Source organism: Dromiciops gliroides, chromosome 3 (assembly GCF_019393635.1).
Source record: "Dromiciops gliroides isolate mDroGli1 chromosome 3, mDroGli1.pri, whole genome shotgun sequence".
Lineage (NCBI taxonomy): Eukaryota > Metazoa > Chordata > Mammalia > Microbiotheria > Microbiotheriidae > Dromiciops > Dromiciops gliroides.
In genome coordinates this window covers 125,779,354-125,801,262 of record NC_057863.1, presented here as the reverse complement: position 1 = coordinate 125,801,262, position 21,909 = coordinate 125,779,354, and positions in this window count along the sequence as shown.

Below are 21,909 nucleotides of genomic sequence, written 5' to 3'. Positions count from 1 at the left end.
TAGAAAAATGTCTATCAAAAGCTGTCCTAAGTTCTCTGTGGGTTGACAGTGGTCACCATTGAAGTAGTTGGCATTTCTTTTAAAAAAAAAAAAAACCCTTGGAAATTTCCTGCACAATAAGTTTAAGTGACACACCAAAAGTGGCCTTATCAAATTAATTTGCATTTCTAAAATAAGTTCTAAAGTGGAAAAAAATGTAGAAAAGTAGAGGTGGCAGACCAAGTAATATTTATCAAGCTTCTTTGTTTACACATGAAAAGAGAAAGTTCTTCCCTGAGCTGTGAGGTTGGGGAAAAAACTATCATGGGAATGAATTGACAGTGTTCAGCATATTTTGTTGTGTGTTTTTTTTCCAATCCTAATAGACCATTGTCAAGCAAGTGTTCTCATTGCACCCAGTTGGATATGATGACTAGGTCATTAAAATGGACAAAATAGCCAGGCACAATCTAAATGAGCACTTGATTTAGTCACGTGTATAGAAACATCCTGTGCATGAATTCCCCCATTGTTTGCTATTCCCCCCAAGGCCTGGCTAATAGTACTTCAAATAAAAATTTAGAAAGAAAAAAAATTTCTCCTCTTTTCTTATCGCAATGTAGTTTTAGAGATTCAGTCAAACTGCTGCAAACACCGGGCTTACCTCATGGCACTTCTGGTAACAAGTTAAATGTTTTCTGCTATATAAAGGGGTGGGGTATATCATTGATAGGAGCAAAATTTCTATTTCCCAGTGGAAAACAGATCAAGGACTCCACTTCCTATAGTTATCAATATTCTCTCTGTGAACAACTAGTTTTTGGTGAAGTTAAATTATGAGGCTAAGTTGAATAGCTGATAGCTACACAACTGATAAATAAGACCTGGGTCTTATTTATGGTCTTATTAATGGGCTGTCAAGATAGCCAGGAGCCAGTTGTTTCTCAAGCCAACAGTTTTCCATCTGATTGACAAAGAATTAGTAAACAAACTAAAGAGGATGGAACCTTCCACATTGTCTCCATCCTTACAGATAGAATGGTTATGGCATATGTGGTTGAAGAAACAGCCCAAGGGGGCAGCTAGGTTGCACAGTGGATAAAGCACCAGCCTTGGATTCAGGAGGACCTAAATTCAAATCCAGCCTTAGACACTTGACACTTACTAGCTGTGTGACCCTGGGCAAGTCACTTAACCCTCATTGCCCCGCAAAAAAAAAAAAAAAAAAAAAAGAAAGAAAGAAAAAAGAAACAGCCCAAGAGCCACTAAGACAGGCATTCACTTTCCATGTCTGACAATACTTTATGACCCAGGAGAAGTAATTTAACCTCCCAAGACTCTAGGAAACTAAGAGTATCAATTGAAGAAAAGCTACACATCTACAATGAAGGAGTTTTCTCATCTAGTAACTTCCTAGCCCAAAGAAACCACAGGTCCCGTTGCTATCCCTCTCCTTATTATTGCCCCCTTAAAACAAAGGAGTAAGTGGACTATTCTTTCATCATACTCCAAACTTCATCAAATTAGAATTCTTAGATGATTTAGGGATCACTCTTCACCAGTTAATTCATGGGATACCTTCTACCAGAAAAGACTGGGTATTTAGGTAAAGGCCTATCAGTTTTCTACTTTAAAAAAAAGTGCTTGCAATGCTTTGTAATATCAGCTTTGTCTGTTGCCAGGTATTAAGACAAGGCATCCTAAAGATCACTGCATTCTATAATGATTGCTTCTCTGTTTTGTATTCTATTTGCCTTTAATGGCTTATACTTTTATTAGGTAACATTTCAGTTATTCAGTTTTCAAAAAGCATCTAATCACTAACTTTTCTATTTATCCGGTGTGAGATTAAAACTGGATATTAGATCATAAATCTCCCCTACTTAACCTTTCCCTTAATTTATCTCCCAGACTAGTAAATGGAAGAAGCTTCTGGTTTTCTAGTTAGAGCTTTTATTGTATGGTAGTCACAAGGTGATGTTGATTAGAAGGATAGGAAAGTAGAAATACAATACAAATCGTCTTAAGTCTAGGCTTAGTCTATATTCCGTATAAAACTCACCAAAACCCAAGGCCACCTTTGGGGAGAGAGACCGAGTCAAGCGCGTGCTGTTAACCGAGAGCCGGGCCGAGTCAAACTCCAGTCCGCGTCTGTCCGTGTAGCGCAGCCAGGAGACCAGTGGAGCAGGAAAAAGGCCCCACTTCCGTTCTCTCCTTGCCTTTTAAGCTCGCACCCCGGAAGTCGAGTGCTCAGCAGGCAATCTGGTGTGCGTCACAGGCAGACTGGTGTGCGTAGCTCATGCTGTTGGTCTCCTCCCCAAAAGGGTGGTCCTAAAAAAAACTGGTGTCTCTCCATTATCTAACCGACTGTTAAAACTTTTTACCACACCGGCCTACATTTCTCAAGGTCCTATTAGTTCTTTATTTTGGCCCCCATATCAAGAGACCTCTGCTCAGACTCAGAATTACCTACAGGTATAGTTTCCTCGAAAAACTGAAGGTGTCATGCCTTTGTTCAGGCTTTCACATTTGGAATGGACATCATCCTCCCCTCTTCCTTACAGAATATCAATTTCTTTTAAGATATAGCTCAAGTACCAGCTTCTGCTTAAGACTTTCTTGTCCCACCTTCCCACAGTTGCTAGTCAGTCTGTAAGCATTTAGTAAGCACGTGCTATGTGCAAAACACTATAATGAGTGATCAAAGGAAGTCAAAGGACAATCCCTGCTCTCCACGAGCTCACAATTTAATGGGAAAGAGAGAAAGCAAAGGATTATGTACAAAGGATATATATACAATATAAATTGGAGTCAATCCACAGAAGAAGGACACTACTATTAAGGGGGGGTCAGAAAAGAATTTTCAGTAAAATGAGATTTTAGCTGGAATTTGAAGAAAGCCGGGGATCCAAGATATGGAGATGAAGAGAGAGAGAGAGTTCCAGATAGGTGAAATAGTCAGGAAACATGCCTGGTGTCAAGGAATGGAGTGTATTCTCCAAGGAATAGCAAGGAAGCCATTGATAGCCTAGTATATTCAAGATGAAGGATACAAATATAGGAGAGAAACCATCAATTCAGTACAACAAAAATTAAAGCACCCACTGTCTGCAAATCACTTGTCTGAGTACTAAGAAGATAAAACGTTTAGATAAAACCAAATACCTTTTCTTAAGAAACCTAGAATCCAATGGAAGAGGCTAAGACCACAACAGAGATAAATGTAATAAACACTTTTTACATGACAAATATTTTGAAGTTACAAAACAGTGATATATGAACTACATGTCAAATACCAACCAGCTATTAAATACTAGAAGGATATTGGAGTTTTGAGTGCCAGTGGGGATGAGATTACTGGGTCCAACACCAAACAATCAAAAGATTACCTTCTACATATCCCTTTAAGTCTGCTATTAATTCAGCAATATTGTTTTCAGAATGACTATGAGTGAATAAGTTATTTTTGACTCATATATGCAAATTAACTATAGAGGACATATGAAGAAAGACACTATCTGAATCCAAAGAAAGAACTGATAAATAGAATTATGTATAGAATAATCTACATATATACATACGTACACATACATATACCTATTTGTGTCTAATGGTAGTCATCTCTAGAGTGAGGGGAGAAAAGGAAAAAAAGAAATTTACATGATAATTTTGTTGTATATTTGAAAGGAATAGCAAGTTGTGCAAAGTAGTTTCATGTTCAGTCATCTTTTTTATTGTACTATGTTATAGATACACTTGTTTTATTCCATAAATTTTAAATATTTTAAAAATAATAACTTTGATATATTTATTTTTTAAATCTAATAAAAAATTAAAATAATAAATGTCTGCCATTCATGTATTACTTGTTCTGTTGACACTAAGACCCAAGAACTTCTCTATCTATGGTGGGCTCCTATCCTGCACATCTGCTAGCCCTTCAAATGTATAGATTAGGCATGTAGACAAGACATACAAATATCACAATGTGATATTAACACAGTGTGTTAAGTGGTATGAGACATACACAAAGTGATTTAAGAAGTCAGAGGACAGAAAGAAGGGGGGCATCAGAGAAGAGGTGACATTTGAGATGGTCTTGAAAACTGGGCAGGACTTTAAGAAGTAGAGTTAGGGAAGAAGACATCCAAGGAAGGGAGAAAAGCATAAACAAGAATGTCAATAAATAAAAAGGCAAGGTATTTTCCTGGAATGGTATATGCAGCAGTTTGTCTGAAGTGTAAAAGAATGAGACAATAAAGATGAAAAAAATAGATTGGAGGCTAATGAGGACCCAGCTGGTGGTATAAGGAGCCCTTCCCCCAACCTAGTGTTCCTTTCCCCCTCTTTCAGGGTAGAAGCTGACTATCTTCATCCCCAACCCTTTTGGTTGATATCAAGACTACATACACACATTCTTCTCTTCCTAATACATGTTGGATAAGCCCCTTTAGCACTACCCACCATCATAGCTTCTCATGGTGCTTAAATGAGTTAAGTGCTTACCATCTTCCCTGACACTTCAACCTATGAACCAATTGGCTTTACCAACTTCCCTGGCACTTCAACTTCTGGCTCACTAAGCCTTAGCCTCTTCAATGCACTTCAACTTTCCTTACTGTGTCATTCTTCCCTTTTTCACTTTTCTATTTCTATCTCTAGCACTTAGTACAGTGCTTAGCACAGAGATTCAAGGAAATGATCATGGGCAAGAGAAGAATGAATGGAAAGAGAAGGGGAACCAAAGGACAACAGGTAAACAAAGAGACCAAGGCAGTTCTCCTTTCCTCTCCCCACTGTCTTTCCCAGACTGCTCTGCTATTTCGGGGTTTCAGCAGCAACAGCTGCTTTGGCAGGTGGGCCAGATGAGAAGCAGATAAGTCATGACCTGGGGAAAGACAAAGCAAAGAAAGCTGATAAAGTCTCAAATGGGTCTTGTTTTTATGGAATGAAAGCATATGGGACAAATCATATCTGTGCAGGTGCAAAATCTTCATGAATATTCATCAGGCACAGCTTCTTAAAGAAACTTCAATAGTTTCAATGCTAGGATTCCGTAGCAAAACGTACTCAAGGATCCCTACCTCTTCTCAAAGATAAGCTCATAGCAAACATGCATAGTGTATGGTTCATGGGCATTTTTAGAATCCTGAAACATTTGCCTTTTCTTGATCTTCTGGCAACCTTCTCCAATTATCCCAAGTTTCCTGGGCTGACAGCTGTTGAACATCTGACAAGCATTTAATTTCTCTGTTTTATCCCTATGTTTGAGAATTTATCTTTTTAATTGCATGGATTGGTTTGAGGTCTAATTTTCTTGCATGCCTCTATAAACCCTTTATTTCCTCCCGGCTGTAGTCCTGTGTTAGCATTACAATTCCATTTAGCTGTGCACATTTCAATAACACGCTGTGGATTCATCTTACAGATCATTAGCAGAGATGATAGCAAACATGGAACTTTTTCCTCAAACTCTATCCTCATCTCACTGGAAACCCTCCGAGTATATACTTTATCATTAATCACGACCCTCTGTTGGAGAGATTGCCTTCACTTCTCAATTTGTGTGACAAGTGATTGTGTGTATCCGTGTATGTGTCTAAACCATCTTAAATTATTTCAGGAAGTAAAATTGTGATAAATTCTGCAGCAAATTCCAGTAGGACCATAGACAACACTGGAAAGCATGTTCTTATTAATGACTTTCATGTTGCCTGGTGGTATTCAATTCATCCACTGGAGTTACTCCTGCCACCATTAATCACCTTTTATCGAATTGATTATCCAGCAGTGGTTCATTCATCTTAGCTATATTCTTCACACTATTGATACACAACATTAACACATCTCTTTATCCCTTATTAAACTCTTAGTCTTTCATTTAATTTTACCTTGGTAATGGGTGTGGAAGGTATAAGAGATGAACTGGTGATTTCATTGGTGCAGGAAATTCCCAGGAGCAACCTTTTACTAGTGTATATGTATATATGGGCACCTGCTTTACAACTCATATTTTTAGTTGTGTAGAACACACAAGGCTTAAGTAGTTTAACCATCATCACATAGCCAATATGTCAGAGGAAAGACTCAAACCCAAGACTGACTTCAAGGTTATTTCTCTATTCACTTCTGACCTACACTTGATTTAGGTTAAGGTATCAGTTAAAATTCCCTATCTTTAAATATTGAAAATATTTTAGTGAAAAGGAGAAAAACACCACATTTCCTATGCTTCAGTTATGGAAAAAATCTCTTAAACCTACACCATTTTATAATTCATGTCCTTCTCTATATTTAAAACTCAGATGACTTGGTACTCTGACTCCTTATGTCAATAATCAGGTATTATGATCAATTTAGATTGCACTGATTTACAATTTTAAGTTTTCTCCAAGTGTTTACTTTTGGGAGCTATCTTTGCACTCCATGAAGAAGGATTTGTGTTTTCTGTTTCTATGATGTCCCTCAAAGCTGGCTTTATAAGCCACTGTCTACTGTATATGGTACAATTTCACAAAGGCCTAAATGTCCCTTCTAAGCCTCCAAACCTGCTGGTTGATTCATCAAATTACAGCAGGTAGAGTTTCAATCTTTTAATTTAATGAGTTGTTCAAATGTACACTTTAAGTTCTATTTAGTATTTGACATTTATATAGCACTATACAGTTTGCAAAACATTTTATATGCAGTGTTTCATTTGAGTCTCAAAAACTGTTGAAGTACTATATATATATGATTGGATTGAAGCTTAGTTTAAGTGATTTCCCCCAAGTTCAAAGCCAGGAAGTATCAGAGGCAAGTTTGAGACAGAAGTCTTTCTGACTCCAAGTCCAGCACTCTATCCACTTCAACCAGCTGCCTCTCCATAAATATGAACTAATGTTAACAACAAATATAAAGTAAATACTCACTGATTGGAGGATGGCTAAACAGATCATGTTAAATGAATGTGATAGAATATTACAGCACTGTAAAAATAATAACTATGAAGAATACAGAGAAGCATAGGAAGACATATGAACTGATGCAAAATGAAGCAAGCTGAACCAAGAAAACAATAAAGGTAGCTGGGAGAGGTATTACTTTACACTATTATCAACCAATGAAACCTTAGTGTGAATGAAGGTTCTGAGAAGACATCCTGCTAGAAGAGACAGGGGGGAGAGAGAGAGAAAGCAAGGGGGAGAGTGAGAGGGAAAGAAATGGAGAGGTAGAGAGAGAGAGAAGCTTATTATAATGTATGTAAGAAGAAGGAGATAGGCAGAGACAGGGGAGTTGAAGAAATAGGCTTCTCACACTTCACAATTTTGCCAAAGTTTGTATTTTCATTCAATAACCTGTATAGTCACCACAATCTCTGTTAACATTGTTGATGGACAGACAAATAATGCAATTTGGTTTTATTTGTTTGCTTGCTTTGGTTTGGTTTTGGGGTTGTTTTTGCAGGACAATGGGGGGTTAAGTGATTTGCCCAGGGTCACACAGCTAGTAAGTGTCAAGTGTCTGAGGCCGGATTTGAACTCAGGTGCTCCTGAATCCAGGGCTGGTGCTTTATCCACTGCGCCACCTACCTGCCCCATTGCAATTTGGTTTTATTCAGTGTTTATAGTTGGGAGGGATTTACTAATCATGCTTATTTTTAGGTCCTTGCTGCTGTTTAATAAGGTTCATCTTAGACTTACTGAATTAGGCTCAAAATTGTTTCAGTAGTTTGCTTAGCATAATATAGAAAGTAAAGAATTGGTGTAAAAACACAATTGATCTGAGCTCATTGTTTACTCATGAACTCTCTACTTCCCTGTTAGTTAATAGTCTGGAAATAAAAGCAGATCATGAGGAAAAAGGTCCTCTATTGTACTTTTTTTTTTCTTTGCGGGGCAATGGGGGTTAAGTGACTTGCCCAGGGTCACACAGCTAGTAAGTGTCAAGTGTCTGAGGCCAGATTTGAACTCAGGTGCTCCTGAATCCAGAGCTGGTGCTTTATCCACTGTGCTACCTAGCTGCCCTGTATTGTACTTTTTGTAGTCTCTCAGTGATACATATATACAACTTCCTTTAATATTGTACAATTTCTGTCTCCCTGGTAGCTTTCTATGCATAAATGTGTTCAACATCCTGTATAATATAACCCACATGTTCTCTTAAAACAGAAAAGGAAAAAGAAAAACTTTATAAAATACTGCACTCTGTTCTAATGTAAACTTCTTCAGTCTGTAACAGCTTAATCTCATGTTTTAATGAGTCAAGGCTATATTTTTCAATGGATCACAATGTTTTCTTGCCAGATGGAAAAACTGAAAGATAGGGAGATAACAACCAGACAGTTACCAACTTTGTTGCTTGTTCCTTGTGACAGGGAAGTCTCATTATGAGCATATTGATGAAATCATTATTCTCACAACTGTTTTTTTTCTTTCAAATTAAGAAGGTGTTATGCATTATATGATCAAGGCAGCCTAAAAATGCCATGGGGATACTTTAAAAAAAAAACATCTGCAAAAGTCAAATACTGAGACATTTAAAGTTCACTTTCAGCTATTTGAGAATCTGTGGAATGAAATCTGTGGCCATAACCCAATTATGAAGCCAGCAGTCTGTCTCACTGGTAAAATCATACAAATGTAATCTCTTTAAGTCATCTCTAGGTTTGGGTCTCTCATTCTCTAGAGGTGTGGTTGCCTCACCTAAATAGCCAGAAAGTGGGCCCACAATAGGTCTATTGACCTTAAAAACTGACTAAAGAGTCATTGGTGTAGTAATATGAGAAACCAAGTGTTTAACAAGAAAACGTGGAATTCATTAAGGATGAAAATACTGAAAAACACTTACCTATTTCTTAACTCTATACCTTACATACAACCTAAAAAAATTCTTCTGAGTACAGAAAAATGATCAGAGCATTTTACCAAAAAATATCATAGTTTGAGCAAATGTTAATTTTTCTATCAGTATTTACTGTAATAAGTGGCTTTGTATTTTCTTTCAACATTCATTTTATAATTATTTTTAATTGATTGACTTACCCCATACCAGGAGAGTTCTCTCTTCTAACCTTCAAGGTTTCCTTGGCTTCCATCAATATTCAGACCTAGTCTCACTTTCCCATATTCTGTAGGAAACTTTTCCCATTCCCCCCAGAAGCCAGTGTCTTCTCCTATTAGAATACCATCCATTTGTTCTTTCTATATTCTTTACATGTTGTCTCTCTCATTGGATGTGAGCTCCTTGAGGACAGAAAACTTTTTTAAAAACAATTCTTTGTAGCCCTGTAGCTTAGTATAATAGGTGACACAGAATAAGTGCTTAAAAATGCCTTTTGTGGGCAGCAGATAGAGCACTGTTCCTGGAGTCAGGAAGACGTGAGTTCAAATCTGGCCTCAAAAACTTGACACTTACTAGCTGTGTGACCCTGGGCAAGTCACTTAAACCCCAATTGCCTCACCCCCCCAAAAAAGAATAAAATCTTTGGGGGTAGCTAAGTGGTGCTGTGGATTAAGAAACGACCCTGTATTCAGGAGGACCTGAGTTGAAATCTGGCCTCCGACACTTGACACTTACCAACTGTGTAACCTTGGGCAAGTCACTTAACCCTCATTGCCACCCCCCAAATGCCTTTTGATTGGTGGAGTTATTGCCTGACTGTTGGTAAAAAGTTGAAATCAAGGATGGTTCAGGTACTTCTAATGTTTCCCTTTCTAGATGGACATTGTGTTTATTTTATCAAATTTCAGAATATTTCAGATTTTACTAAATGACATACATAATCATTTTTTAAAAACTTTGATCTAACCATCAATACAGGAAAAAAAAAAGTGGATAAAGAATGTTTATCATTAAGACTATGGTATTCCTGTAATCCAGAATAAGGATAGATATTCCATGTGGCTGAATGAAATACATGCAAGACAGGTCAAACAGTTAATGAAATCAGAGATAGGCTTCAAACTCACATCTATCTTGAATCCAATCCCAGCACTTTTCAGTCATACCATGATAGCTCTTGAGTATACAATTGCAAGTAATTGAAAGAAATGCCAAGGCAGAGGATGGGGGAAGAAGGAAAATGAAGAAAAGGGCAGGGTAAATAGGCATCTAAAGAAACTGGTATGGCTGATTCACTGGGCTTTCTTCTTTGTGCATTTGATTACAGATATCTGAAGTCATAGATTTTATAGCTGTATCTCTTAAGTTTTGTCTCCTGTGAATTACCAATCCTTTCTGCTGCCATGTTGAAACCACTACTCTATGGTATCTAGTTTGGCAGATATATGTGTACAATTTCCCCCTCTTTCCTCTTCTTTTGGCTTAAAGCAAGACACAAGCCAAATATATGTTTACTAGCTCTTGTTAAGTGCATTCTATTTTCAACCAAGAGCCCATCATTCCTATTTTCATGTCTCCATTCTCTGAGCTTTGATAAGTTCTCCATGATTTGTCAGCATTTGCAGATAGTGGGTTGTTAAGTTTATTCCAGGCTTTGACACCTGAACTAATTTAAAACTAGGTACTCCTACTATCTCTTTGCACTCTGGGGTAGTGGAGAGGTGTATTGTAGGAAAGGGTAATAGATCTGGAGTCAGGACATACATGGCTTTGAATCTGCACTAGTTGCATGACCATGGACAAATCACTTAACTAATTTGAGCCTCAGTTTCTTCAACTGTAAAGTGAGGAGTTAATAATATTCCTAGGGCTTATCTCTCAGAGTTGTTGTGATGATCAAATGAAGAATGTGTAAAATGTGCATTTCAAAACTTAAAGTATGTAATGCCAACAATTATTATTATATTGTTTGTTCAAACCATTCTAATCTGAAAAATTCTCATTCCTTGAAAAAAAGGAAACAAAATATGTTTTGAATACTTCCATTTTTTTCTGTCATCTGTAAATGTTATACTATATTCCCCCAGATTGTTGGTGGTAAATTATAAAAATAAAAATAACTACCATTTATGTTACACTTCAAGGTTTGAAAAACACTTTACATGTATTATGTCATCGTTCCTCACAACAACTTTGTAATAGGTAATGGTAATATAATAAGTAATATAGCTGTATTTCAATAATTTTTTTTTTGCGGGGCAATGGGGGTTAAGTGACTTGCCCAGGGTCACACAGCTAGTAATTGTCAAGTGTCTGAGGCTGGATTTGAACTCAGATCCTCCTGAATCCAGGGCTGGTTCTTTATCCACTGCGCCAGCTAGCTGCCCCACCTATATTTCAAATAAGGAAACTAGAGTTCAGAGTAATTGTAAATTATATAAACCAAGTGGATAAAGAATATCTATCAGCAAGACTATGGTATCCCTGTAATCCAGAATAAAGATGCATGATTCATATGGCTGAATGATAAATTCATGCAATTTGGACAGGCCACAGAGCTAAAGAGGTCAGAGGCAGGCTTCAAACTCACATCTCAGACTTCAAAGTCACACAAAATCACAAGTCACAGAAGTGACTTGGTTATAATCACACATCTAGGTGGTAACTGAAGTGGAATTTAAAATAGCCTACCTGAGTTCAAATCCTACACCTCTAAAATTGCACCAACAACCATAGCCTAATGTGCATGGAAAGAGTAGATTTCAATGGCTTCAGGAAAAGAAATGGTAGAATCCCCTAAAACACAGTAAGTCAACCCAGGAGCGATAGGATACACTTAAGATTGAACCTTCAAAGAGCCAAGAGAAATTATTCCTGTATTAAAGACAAGGGGAAGCTATCTTAAGAGACCAATTTAGATGTACAGGGAACTCATTGACCAATTTAAATATTTAAAACACATAAATGGAAAATGAAAGCAAGTCAGAAAATGGAGGAGATTACAAAAGCGGGGACATGGTCCTTCAAAACTATGTTAGAAAACCCTACATATAAAAATGAATGGAGTCTGAAGATAACAGAATTTTTTCTTAAGTGTGTAAGGCTTTATATCAGGGTGGATGAAACTGAAAATGGGTGATAGTAAAGGCTGTCACCTAATTTTTATTTTGCTCCTATTCTGTCTGCCAAAGAGAGGGAAAGGATGTAATACAGTTACAAAAAGTCACAACGTCAAGATAAGTGAAGAAATAATTAGGAGACTGTGGCCCTCATGAGTTCAAGTCCACCAGGACCACATAACTATACGCTATTCATTAAAGATACAAAGACCAAGAAATGAAACCACAACAGCCCCCAAAGAGCTTGCTTTCCCTTAGGGAGATAATACATACTGTATATTTATAAGCACGTAAAAATAAACATAAGAAGTTTTAGAAGGTGAAGGGACTAGCAGCTAGGAAGATGAGGAGAGGTCAAATGTGGAAAGATACTATTTGAGTGAAACTTTAAAGGAATCTAAGTATTCTGAGAAGAGGTGATCTTGAAGTTCATTCTAAACCATAGAGGAGTCTGACAACACGTGAGAAGACAAAGAGATGGGAGATGGAGAATTATTTGTAAGGAACAGCGAGAAGACCAGTCTGGGAGGACCATAAACTTTGAGAAGGATTAGTGTGTAATAAGCATGCAAAGAATGGAGACAGGTTGTGAAGGGTTTTAAATGCCAAATGGTGAAGTTTGCATTTTATTCCATTGGCAATAGCAAGCTAATGAAGTTCATTGAGTAGGGGAACAACCAGTTAGATCTGCATTTAATGAAAATCACTTTGGAAACTGTATGGAGGATGCACTGACTAGAGAGAGATCTGAGGCAAGGACCCCAATTTGGAGGTTGTTGGATTAATACATATAAGAGGTAATGAGGGCCTTAATTAAGGTGGTAGTTGTGTGATTAGAAAGAAGGCATAGAATGCAAGAGATGTTGTATGGATAGAAACATCAAGATTTGGTAATTGCTTGGACATTATGATAATAACCTTAAGATAATAACAATAACAACAACAACAACAATAACTAACATTTACATAGCACTTACTATGTTCCAGGCACAGGGCTAAGTACTTCATAGTTATCTCATTTGATCCTCATGACAACCCTGGGAGGTAGGTGCTATCATTTTACAGTTTCTTTTTATAGTACCATTTTATAGTTGAGGAAACTGAGAAAACAAAAGTGAAGTGACTTTCCCAGGATTACACAGCCAGTAAGTGTTAGAGCCTGGATTGGGACTTGGGCCTTCCTGACTCCAGACCCAGGTTGCAGGATGAGGGAAAATGAGGAGTCCAGGATAATATACTGAGATTACATACCTATGTGCTAGACTGGAAGAAGGGGATGTGAGAGATTTTCCCCAGTCCTTAGATATAAGATTTAACTGTGATGGTAATCAGTATACTAGACAACAAATGGTGATTTATTCAAATTCAAGTGTTCTCTTTTTTCCTAAGTTAATAATAATATAGCACAGAGCACAGATATTATATAACTTGTTCTTTCATATTCTTTAGTGGCTTAAGACAATGCAATAATATGTTCTCATATATCAATTGAATTGCTACCTTGTTTCCCAGTCTTGATAACTAAGCCCCTTTTTATTGTGTACATTGTGGTTAACCACAGTGTGAAAAATAGCATCTTCTAAGCTGAAGGAACCAATCAGCTTCAGCAAAAGAATGACCAACATCAACTGTTCCAAATGGACCTACAGGTGTTGCAACAAACCCATATAAGGTCAGAAGTTCCTCAATCAGAGATTAAAAGAGGTCAGGAGGAGGTGAAGAGAACACATGGCCATGAACTTGACCTATGACAAGGGAGTATGTGCACTCAAGACCATGATGCTTGTTTTTCTGTAAGTGAGCATTTTAACTTGTCCTATATGTGGAGGAGTATAAATAATTGGAAGCCCTGGTTAAGTATAAAAACAGATTTTGGAGAGGTTCAAGGTCTTGCAGGTCCTAGCCCTACCTGACTGGCTTTATTGTGAGATAGGCCCTCTCTCAATAAATCTATTTTCTGCAGCTTGAAGACTTCACTGTTTCTTTTCTTTTTTGGACTTAGACATTTTTGCAATGGATGGATGGTACCTTCAACAAAAATACGGAAGTTTGGAAGAGGAGTGAGTTTGAGGGGAAGGATGAGTTCTACTTTGGGTCTGTTGAGTTTGTGATGTTTCTGGAATATTCAGCTTGAAATGCCCCAAAACCAGTTGGTTATGTGGTAGGGGCACTCAAGAGAGACTCTAGAGCTATAGCTACAGATTTATGAGTCATCTCCATAGAAATGACAATGAAACACAAAGAAACTGATGAAGTCACCTAAAGAACGAATAAATATAAGTCAAGAAGAGGCCAAGCAGATGGTAGGAGAAAATTAAGAGGACAAAATAAAGCATTATGACGATGAAAATTAAAAGATCAAAAAAGGAGTTTTTTCAAGATATGAAGGTCCTAAAGAAGAAATAACAAAATATACCTCTTCTCTCACAACAAACAATATGTGATCTACAAGGAAAGAATACTGTATATGTTATCAGACAAGATTTTTCTGCATCCAGATGTTTTTTGTGTAATTGGTTTTCCTTGTCACAAGGGAGGATTCAATCTGTTTGGGGTGAATGAAAAATGACTACAATATAAAGACCAAGGATATAAATTTAAAATTTTTTAAATAAGATAAAACATAAACGGGTTAATTTTTAAAATGAAAAAAGGAAAGAAAGAAAAGAAAGGTTTGCTCTTTGTTATTCCCAAAGGCAAAGGGGTGAGAATTACAAGAATGCAGATTTCAGCTGGATGGCCATCTGTCAGGGATATCGTAGAAGGAAATTCTGCACTGTATGAGATATTCTATTATTATGACCTTTAAGGTCCCTTCCAATTTTAAATCCTATGATTCTGTGATTAAATGGTGAAGAGGAATTTGTTGTTCCGAGTTTCAGAAAACTGCCTTCTTACTCAGTTTTCTCAGTGCCAACACACACGCCTCTTAAAAGGCTACTAGTGATCAATGTTAACCTCTCCTGACAAATCAATATCTACAAGTCTTATCAGCAGATTGCATGGAAGATATAAAACTGAATAACTACTTGCCATAAATTTTGCTCACATTCCCAGCTTTTTAAATTTGACTGATCTCTTGTCATCCTTCATGACATCTTTGCACAGGTTATTTTTAAGAAAATACTGGCTCCCCAGAATTGCAGGACAAGTAGGCATATTGCATTTTTATGTCAGCTGTGGGAAGCAACTGCTTGTTCCTGATCACCAGTGCAGGGTGGGTTCACATCAGAGCTTTTGTCAGAATGAAAACATGCTCTTTCACTCTTCTCTGGACATAAAAATACATGGAGAATTTGACTTGATTTTATAACAACACAGGATACATTGTCATTTGCATTGCTGTCAAAATCCATTCATATTAGTTAGGCAGTAGGTTTTGACTAAAACTGATGTTTTTAAGTCAAGAGAAACTACCAAGATGAGAATAATTTCTTTTATTAGTTATTATTATTTTTTTTTTTTTAGGCATGGGGGGTTAAGTTGACTTGCCCATGGTCACACAGCTAGTAAGTGTCAAGTGTCTGAGGCCGGATTTGAACTCAGGTTACTCCTGAATCCTGGGCCCGTGCTTTACCCACTCGCGCCATCTAGCTGCCCGAATAATTTCTTTTATAAGCATCCTTTTGGGAAAGAAATGAACATGTATGGATAAGAAAGTGGTTTTATAGGGGGAAAATACTGTGTTTGTTCTTTTCATAACACCAAAGAGAATATTTGGACATAAAGCCATGAAGGCAATTCAACCTATTTGTTCATCAAATCTTTACTAATTCAATTAAAAAAATAATAAGTGTCTATTAAAGTGCCAGATTCTGTGTTAAGTTCTGGAAATCATTTTTAAAATGGAAATAATTCTTGGGGGCAGCTAGCTGGTGCAGTGGATAAAATACCAGCCATGGATTCAGGAGGGAACTGAGTTCAGACTCTTCACCTCAGACACTTGACACTAGCTGTATGACCCTGGGCAAGTAATTTAAGTCTCATTGACCCCCCCCCCAAAAAAAGAAAATATTTCTTGTCCTCAGGATGCTTACATTCTACTTGGTAATCTTTCAAAAAGGATCATGCTTAGAAGAACCAAAAAGTCCCATGCAAAATAGGATTTGGTTATTCTTACCTCTTGAGTATATGAGGCAAAAGGAAACTTGTTGCCCGACACATGAGGATTTCCCAAGCCTTTGGAGTTACTTTGTTTTTCTCAAATTGTCAAGTTATCGTTAAAATGTTAGTCATTAGAACTGAGTATATATTTCTTGTATTAGAGGTTCAGCTGCATAGGTATCAGTGGTAAAGTTGACAACTATTAATATTCCACTCCATCTTCTCTTATCGATAAGGCTATGAAAAAAATGGCAACCTTAGTCAATGGAAAATGAGGCAGCCTTGGTAGGATAATTTGTCTAGGAAGAAGAGGAGCACCAGTGGTCTGTGGTACTGGATCAAAGGGGAAGTTATTTTTGTTGATGGCTCCTGCATTGTAAAAGATAGGGAAATGAGACAGAGAATCACTTAAAGAAACATGTCCACAACTGTCCATATCCATTACACAAGGAAAATGCCAAACAAGGGAAGCTGGTGACCATGGCTCTAGAATAGGATACCATTCCTAAGAAACTAGAACTACTTAGGTAACAGTAAAAGATCACAGAGAAGGACTATTATAACAAGCAGATACTTGTAGTAGGAGATAATGATGGTCCCTCCTTAAAGGGTGGTTTTGAGGATTGAATGAGTTAGCATATACAAAAGTTTTACAAACCTTAAAAGTTATATAAATGGCATGATCATTGTCATTGTTATTAGAAAAAAAGAAGGGATAGCTAGGTGGCCCAGTGGATAAAGCACTGGCCCTAGATTCAGGAGGACCTGAGTTCAAATCTGACCTCAGACACTTGATACTTACTAGCTGTGTGACCCTGGGCAAGTCACTTAACCCCCATTGCCTCACCAAAAAAAAAAAAGGAAAGGAAAGAAAATAACTGATTAACAACACAGGAATTATTACAGAATCAGTTTTCTATGTTCAATCAGATAAACAGCAAGTTATAGAGAAATCAAAGAATCACAAAACCTCAGAATTGCAACCCCTTTTTGAATATACACCCCCTCTATAATAATACTGCCAAGGGCAGCTAGGTGGTACAGTGGATAGAGCACCGGCCCTGGATTCAGGAGGACCTGAGTTCAAATCCAGCCTCAGACAATTGACACTTACTAGCTGTGTGACCTTGGGCAAGTCACTTAACCCCAATTGCCTCACAAAAAAAAAATTTTTTTTAAACTTGCCAAATGCTCATTAACCCTTTTCTTGAACCTTCCTCCACTGAGGGGCCAGGTGACTCAAATTCATCCAATTGCAGGACTCTATCCAATCCACTGTAGTACCTTCCGAGGTAAAATGATTTCCACTTTTCTATAGCTGCAATTCTTAGGATATTTTTCCTATAACCAAGACTAAATTTGCCTCTTGGCAACTTCCACCCATTGTTCATAGTTCTATCCCTGAGTCAATCACAGGTCGAATCCCTTTTACACACAACAGCCTTTCAGGAACTAATGTCCCCTTAAAGCCTTCTCATCTCCAAGCTAAATATCTACAAATCCTTTTGAGTGATCTTCCTCTGTCAGGGAGTCCTCAATTCCTCACTCTGGTTGTCCTCCTTTGGATATTCTCCAGTATGTGAATGCCCTTCCCAAAAATGTGGTGCCCAGAACTGAACATAATCCAATCATATTTTATCTTATTAGACTTGGCCCAGTGTCTCTAGCCCCTTTAAAATCTGTCATCTAAGGTGTTAACATCCACTACCAAATTTATGTCATCTGAAAATATGGATAAAAAATTCATTAACTTACCCAAGTCACTGATATGATGTTCAAATTTGATAATGTCAAGCACAGAGACATTGAGACCTCGTCCAAGTTGACATTGAACCATTAATGATTACTCTCTTGGGTGCAACCATTTCATACTCTCCTCACTTTATTTCATAATTAAAATCTATCATCTTGCCTATATCTCTCCATCTTCTCCATAAGTTTAACTTAAGAAATCACATTAATGCTTTGTTAACATCAATGTTCATGCTCAACCAGAATTCTAACCAAGCCCAGTGAGGCTTGGGAATGGGCCTGCTTCTGGGTACATCGCTCCTGGAGGTCAGTAAAAGGGAACCCTTTCTTGCTTTAGAGCACCAACAGGTATCCTTCCACTTCGTTTTTTTTTTTTTTTTTTTTTTAATGGGCGAAGGTGACCCAAATTCATCCAATTACAGGGACTCTATCCAATCCACTACAATTCCTTCCCTAGGTGAAATCCCTGCCTTTGCCATAGAATAATTCTGGAATTCACAGAGAAACATTCATGGATAAAAAGAAAAAGAAGTTTATTAAGAAAACTAGATGGAAATACAAAAAACTCAGAAATCAAATGTATATTTTAAAGACATATACATAAGTTGTAAAAAAGGTCAGATAACAGAGGCTGAATAAAAATAGTTGGCCCAGTCCGTAAAAACAGTAAGCAGTTTCGTGAATTGTGACCTGCAAACCATCAAAGACAGGCTAGATGTTTGTCTTCTTAACTGCCATTTATATTTGTAGTAAGACACCATTACTTTATTCTGTCCTTTCCGAGTTCAGACTCATAATTCTTCTTAGAAGAGAACAAAAGAAGCAAAATAGTTAACCAGCTCTGTCTTCTATCCCTCATTCATTATCACTGTCCCAGTCACCTGAAGAAGGGTGCCTTTTTTAATCTGCTCTTTTTTCCGAAACAGGCATTTTTTTGTTTTGTTTTTTTTAAAAAACTCATTGTTGCCCTTAGCTTTTCTTACCAGCTTTAGCCCATTCACACAATTAAAACTCCTAACCCTGCTCATACAGGATTGTGTCACAGTTTTTTTGTTGTTGTTTTTTGTTTGTTTTTGTTTGTTGTTTTTTTTTTTGCGGGGCAATGGGGGTTAAGTGACTTGCCTAGGGTCACACAGCTAGTAAGTGTCTGAGGCCGGATTTGAACTCAGGTACTCCTGAATCCAGGGCCAGTGCTTTATCCACTGCGCCACCTAGCCGCCGCCCAGTTTTTTTAAAGTTACTCTTTCTTTCACTTTCTATACACATCTTTTAAAAACCTAAGTGGGTTGAGAGACATATCTACATTGGTCTCTTTGAGTGACTTCCTCTTTTTTTCTCCTAAGAATTAATTTTCTTTCGTCCTTCAGAATTTTGTTTTTGAAGACTTACCCTCTCTGCTCAGGTAATTTCTCCTTATTTTTATTATTATAATCTGATTTTGTGGGATGCAATTTATGCATTTTATAAACCTTTCAAAATCTGTTCTCTCCAAATCCAGGATGGATGCCAGACCAGACTGGGTTTTCTTCCCTTCTACCAAAAATTCTTTAAGATTGAATGGCCACGGTATATGAATGTAATGGAATACTATTGTGCCATAAGAAATGATGAGTAGGGGGTGGCTAGGTGGCACAGTGGATAAAGCACCAGCCCTGGATTCAGGAGTACCTGAGTTCAAATCCAGCCTCAGACACTTGACACTTACTAGCTGTGTGACCCTGGGCAAGTCACTTAACCCCCACTGCCCCGCGCAAAAAAAAGAAAAAAAGAAAAAAAGAAACGATGAGTAGGTGGACTTCAGAGGAACCTGGAAGGACTTGCATGAACTGATGCTGAATGAGATGAGCAGAATCAGAAGAACATTGTACACAATATCAACAACATTGTGTGTTGTTCAACTGTGATAGACTTGACTCTTTTCAGAAATACAATGGTCCAAGATAGTTTCAAAGGACTCACAATAGAAAATGCTCTCCAAATCCAGAAAAAAAAAGAACTATGGAATCTAGATGCTTATTGAACCATACTATTTCTATTTTTTTCTTTTCTGAGGTTTTCCCTTTGTGCTCTGACTCTTCTTTTACAACATGACCAATGGCAGAAATATGTTTAATGTGATTGTACATATATAACCTATATCAGATTGCTTGCTGTCTTGGGGAGGGGGGAAGGGAGTGTAACGAGTGGAGTGATGCCAGCCTCGAGAGTTTACTGTAGGAAAGCCATGAGGAGAAGGTGTCCTGAGGCAAGCCATGTGGCTTTTCCTTGGAATCAGAAGTGAGTGTTTTGCTCATGGGTACTGTTTATCAAAGCTACCAGCCAATTAGATTGGAGGGTGGTGGTGGTGTGTGTGTGTGTGTTGTGTGTGTGTGTGTGTGTGTGTGTGTGTGTGTGTGTATGGGATGTCCCAGTTTCACAGGAGGCTTCTGGAGGAAGAAGGAAGCATTGGGGCCCTTTTGGTTCCTGACCTTGCCATGGCAGGTCAGATGGATGGGATCTCTTAGAAATAGTTAGATTTTTTACCCTTCTCTCTGATCTTAGATCTTTTTTTTTTAAGTGAGGCAATTGGGGTTAAGTGAGTTGCCCAGGGTCACACAGCTAGTAAGTGTCAAGTGTCTGAGGGCTGGATTTGAACTCGGGTTCCTCCTGAATCCAGAGCCGGTGCTCTATCCACTGCGGCCACGTAGCTGCCCCTGATCATTAGATCTTAATACTCTTTAATAAATACTTAAACACTGGGGCAGCTAGGTGGCATAGTGGATAGAGAGAGCACCGGCCCCTGGAGTCAGGAGAAGCTGAGTTCAAATCCAGCCTCAGGACACTTGATACTTACTAGCTGTGTGACTCTGGGGCAAGTCACCTTAACCCCAATTGCCTCACAAAAAAAGCTTAAACACTTAAATACTCTTGCTAAAGCTTTTAATTTGAATGGTGAGCACTCATTAGATCATAGATATTTTTAGACAGTATAGTTAGGATTTTAGCCCCTTTACTGGGAGGGGAGAGATGGAAGAAAGTTTGAAACTAGAAATCTTATAAAAACAAATGTTAGAAAACATCTCTACATGTGAACTGAAAATATTAAAAATACTTTTATGAAAAAAAAAGATTGAGTGGGTCACTTCCTTCCCCAGGGTCCCCCAGTTTCCACCTCAGAATGGAGTTTTTTCTTATTGGTAGATCTATAATAGAAATTCCATTCATTGGTTACTCTACCCTTTGAAAAATAAATTTGTAAATAAAGAATGTTAAGGACTTTATTCTCCTTGGAATAGAGGGACAAATAAAAGAGAACTCCAACTTGATGTCAGGGAAAATTGAAGTCATCCTTCAGGCTACTGATTCATTTCTTAACTCCTCATTTAATCCTCTTCTCTGTCACAGGTGGTCTATAGGCAGATTCTTATGAAAATATTACTTCTTTCCTGCCTCTATCAATCTATTCTCACTGATGCTGGTGATTCTTCCTTCTATTTCTTATATTTGTAAACATATTTTACCTAAAGGTTTTGCCTATCAGCACATTGCACTATAGTGGGATATGGTGTTTAGAACCAGAGTTAGAGAGACCTAGTTAAGATCCTACATCTGATAACTTAGTAGATATAGGGTCCTATGCAAGTCTCTCAGCTTGCTCAGATTCTAATTTTTCTCATCTGTAAAATGAGGATTTGAACCTGATGACTCTTCCAAAATTCCTTTTTACCACTCTATGATTCTGTAATTTTAAAAAATGAGATCTGGAGTCATATTACACTTCATAAGGTGTACTATGAGTAAAACTTGTCCAATTTAGTAAGGTTAAAGGACCACAACCCTTGTTTAGAACCTTAGTTTTTGTTTCATTAATAAGTTTTAAAAATCCTCATTAATTGATTAAATCTTGGCATTTGGGGGAGGATAGGATTTAATCAGATTGATATAGATGTGAGATTTCCTCTGGGGACAGAACCTTTTTTTAAGTATTTTATTATTTTCCAGTTACATATAAGGATAGTTTTCACATTTGTTTTAACAGGGTTTTTTAGTTACAATTTTTTTCTCCCACCCTCCCTTCTCTCCTCCTCCTCCCCAAGATGGAAAGCAGTCTGATATAGGTTGTATATATACAATCACATTAAACATATTCTAC